Below are 4,533 nucleotides of genomic sequence, written 5' to 3' on the forward strand. Positions count from 1 at the left end.
CCCTTTTTTACAAAACATCAGGTATGTAAGAAACCATATTAACTTTAAAAGGAGTAATACAATCCTTAAGAATGTTGGGTCTCCTAAATTAATTTCATCTTTTAAACTCCTGTTTTACACAAGTCAGACATGATAAGGAATTGGAGTTGAGTCAACCCACAGAAATACACATTTGCTAAGTGCTTGCTCAGAATAAAATGACAAATGTGTTATGGAAACTGGAGGAAAGGTAAAAGTTTTGCAAAATCTACCTATTCCATACTAGGGACTATAATTAATAAGAATACCTTACTAGTTACACACAAATACTAGGAACAAATAATTTTAAGGGCTGAAAAGAGCTGTGCGGTGTTTTGGGTTATGAGAATTATTTAAAATGGAGAGTGATAAGGATTGTAAAACTAAGTGATGATAATGTGAGATATTGATTGATTACCATGGACAGAACATACGCTATGTGAAATTAGGAAACCCCTACTTTATAAGTCAAGCCTTCAATCTTGAGGCTTGCTCTTGTGAAACTTGTGGTTGTAAAGGGGAGGCTAAACCCACCTATGATTATGCCTAGGAGTCACCTCCAAAGAACCTATTTTGTTGCTCAAATGTGGACTTTCTCTCTCTAAGCCTAACTCTAGAAATAAATTCATCCACCTCCACCTCATGTGGGACAAGACCCCACAGGGAGTGAGTCTCCCTGGCGACGTGGGACATGGATTCCAGAAACGAACCTGACACTGACATCAAAGGGTTGAGGATGCCTTTTTGAGCAAAAGGGGGAAAAGAAAGGCAATAAAATAAGGTTTCAGTGGCTAATAGTTCTATCTTCAACTAGTAACACGTGCCAGTATGTCAAAAAGGCTCCGCCCCCATCTACAGAGAAACATCCCAGATTACTACTGTGTGAAACCCCTGGAACCACCACAGTTATTCTGTGAGATGACCAAATCACACTTTGTGTCAGGTGTTTCCTGTACCAAGAACACAAGAATCACATGGTATATGGAGTTAGAAGAGGCTGCTGTGAATTACAAGAAGTTATCCCAGGAAATATTGAACACATTGAAGGGGAAACTTAAAGTAGCTGAAATATATTGGCTGATGAGCAAGAAAGAATGGTGATGATTCAGGGAGAGGAGCAGAATTTTAAAGAGATGATTACGTCTGAATATAGGATAAGATTCTGGTTGTTGAATGAAGAGAGTGAGATGAACTTCTTGAGACTGCAGAGATGTGTATTCAATCTGGATATAAGAGAAGCCCATCTGAATCAACTGATCGGGTTTTCCAGAGAGCTAGAGGAAGAGTTCCAGGAGATGCTACAGAGACTAAAAACAATTTGGGAAGAGAAAACATGAATATACTGAATGAGGATGAAGTCAGGGTCTCTGAACAAATCTGCAGCCTCCAAAGGATCACCACAGAGCTAGAGAAGAAGTGTGGGGAATCTGCCTTAGCACTGCTCCAGAATGCAAGATATTCTTTGGAAAGGAGTGAGTCACTACTGCTTCAGTGTCTGGAGCCTGCCCATATCACCACCCTGAGTTTCTGCCAAATAACAGGAATGAGTGAAATGCTGAGTATTCCAAAGACATGTAACTTTGGATCCTGAAACAGCTCATGCCTTTCTAATTTTATCTGAGGACCTGAGAAGTGTGATTTGGAAATGTCCTCCAGGATGTACCTGACAACCCAAACAGATTGGACTTCAGTGCCACTGTGTTGGGTGTGGAGAGCTTCACCTCTGGGAGGCATTACTGGGAGGTGGGTGTAGAAAAGACCATGGAATGGCAGTTGAGCATTTATAAGGACTCTATAAGCCAAAAAGGCGACAGATCCAATGCTTTTGGAGATAAATTCTTACTCACAGGATCTGTAATGGGGAGTGATTTTACCTTCTGGGTCTTTCCTCCTTTAAAAAGAGTTTCCCTGAGACAGCAATTGCACAAAGTTGGAGTTTTCCTAGACTATGAGTATGGGCAAATATCATTCTACAATGTGACAGAGAGATCCCTCATTTACAATTTCTCTTATCCTGCCTTTAAAGGAGCTCTCAGGCCTATATTTTCTCTTTGTATCCAAATGAAAGCGTGAATTCAGACTGCCTCACCATCTCTACCCCTCATGCTCCTTCTTGTGTTACTGTCAACTCTCAAACTTTCTTGGTGTAAAATCCAAGGCCAAGAGGGGCCAGAAAGTTAAGAGCATGACTTTATGAAAGCATTTCTGTAAAAGACTTGAGTTGGGACCTAGTTCAATACCCCAGAGTGTTTGCATTCCTGTGGCTTTCAACCCCCATTTAGTGGAAGGGGTTGCATTTAAGCTGGCTTATGAATAACTAGAGCCAGTTGGAATAGCAAATGCATCTGCTATATAGGATGGTGAAATTAGAATGGAAATGTAATCTGGCTTCAGATTAACTGGAGTCCTTTGGTTTAGGTTTAGGACTCTAGACATAGTCCGTAAAACATTCACAAAATTCATTTATTAGCTCTAGGAGCTTTATTGTGGATTTTTCATGATGAGTAACATGTCATCTGCAAATAGGGAGGGTTTTGCTTCTTCTTTTCCAATTTTGATGCCTTTTATTTCTTTTTCTTGCCTAGCTGCTCTGGTGAGGACTTCCAGTGCGGTGTTGGGTGGAAGTGATGACAGTGGGCATCTTTGTCTTGTTGCTGATCTTGGAGAGAAACTTTCAGTCTTTCACCATTAAGTAGGAGGTTATCTGTAAGTCTTTCATATGTGTCCTTCGTTGTGTTGAGGAGGTTTCCTTCTATTCCTAGTGTTCTGTTTTTATAAAAAACGGGTGCTGATTTTGTCAAATGCCTTTTTGTATCAATTGAGATGATCATGTGGTTATTTTCCCTTCCTTGTGTTAATATGGTATATTACATTGGTTGATTTTCTTATGTTGAACCAACGTTGCATGCCAGGGATGAATCCCACTTGATTATGGCGTAAATTTCTTTTAGTATGCTGTTAGATTTAGTTTGCAGATGTTTTTGTTGGGGATTTTTGCATCTATCTATATTCATTGGAGAGATTGGTCTATAGTTTTCTTGTGGTATCTTTGTCTGGCTTTGGTATGAGAGTGATGGTAGCACAACACTGTGAACGTAATTAACAGCACTGAAATATATATGATTAAAAGGGGAAATGTTAGAATGCATATATGGTAACATAATAAGATTTTTTTTAAGTTCGTGGAACTACACTATACAAATAGTGAATGCTGTGTTAAACCATGAACTATAGTTAATAATACAATTATAAAACTGTTATCAATTGTAACAGATGTTACACAACAATGCTATGTGTTGGTGGTGGGGTGGTATATGGGAATCCTGTATTTTATACATGATTTTCTGTGAACCCACACTTCTCTAATTAAAAAAAAAAAAAATCGGCATGGAAAGAACATTGTCATTAATGAAATGCTACTTTATGCATTGTTTTATGAAGTTTGTTTCATAGAGTACTACCCTTAGGAAATGCCTTGACACATATCAAATGATTAATATGTTTTTATTAAATTGACAAAATTTTAAGTAAAAAATTCCATTAACATATATAAAATCTCCCTTTTAATTATTCACAATGCATATTATTTTAGGACTTCCAAGAATATTTAAAGACTACATAAACCTATTCAGTGATGTTTATTACAGTATTTCCTTTTTGTGTTACTATAAATAGTTTTTGGGTAAAATATTAAGCAGGATATATATATTTCATTAACTCACTTTGAGAAATGCCTCCATGATCTTTTTTTTTTAACTTTTGTCATCAGTGTCAGCACTTTTCCAGTAAAATGCCTGATCTATGTATTATAAACAGGGGTAGTCATTCAGATATATTTATTTTGTTATGAGCACTGAAAACTCTAATGAAGGTGAAGTGTTAATGAAACAAATTATTTGCTTTAAAAAACAGTGACATTAATTGATATATTTACTACTCCTCTCTTGTGATCAATAGTGTTTATATTGAATTTGTAGAGACCCTCATTTAATTCAACATTTATTCAATAAATATTTATGCATCTGTACTGAGGTGCTGAAAGTGCAATAAAGAATGCAACAGCTCCTGCATTCACAGAGCTCTTGGGCTTGTGAAAGAGTTTGAAAATTTTATCAACTCGGTATAAGTGAGAAGATAAAGACATGTATAAAGTGCTAATAGGAGGATGACCCAAGAGATACTTGTTTGGGTAGGGTCAAGGAATGCCTCCTGGAATTGGAGGTTTTTGAGGTGACTCTTGAAGAACCATGCTAAAAGATGAGGGGAAGTGAAAAGGCACTCCCAGCATATTGTTGATTAGGAGATGGAGAACAGGAGAAAGGAGAGAGAATGAACGGGAGCATGAGCTTTTTGTACCATGAGGAATTGAATGTGGCTGAAGCTTAGGCAAACTTACAGAGTGGAGAGGTGATGGAGTATGGAAATGAGAAAAAAGAAGCCAGATCATTGGTTTTGTACATCATACTAAAATATCTGAAATTTATACTCAAGGCAATTAAACAAATTATTTGAAAA

At 37.3% G+C, this 4,533-nt stretch overlaps 1 pseudogene; it reads left to right on the top strand.

The window, feature by feature from the left end:
• The first annotated feature begins 846 nt into the window (after nucleotides 1-846).
• LOC119518390 lies at nucleotides 847-2,168 on the top strand (annotated as a pseudogene).
• Nucleotides 2,169-4,533: the final 2,365 nt, after the last annotated feature.

This window comes from Choloepus didactylus, chromosome 22 (genome assembly GCF_015220235.1).
Source record: "Choloepus didactylus isolate mChoDid1 chromosome 22, mChoDid1.pri, whole genome shotgun sequence".
Classification (NCBI taxonomy): Eukaryota; Metazoa; Chordata; class Mammalia; order Pilosa; family Megalonychidae; genus Choloepus; species Choloepus didactylus.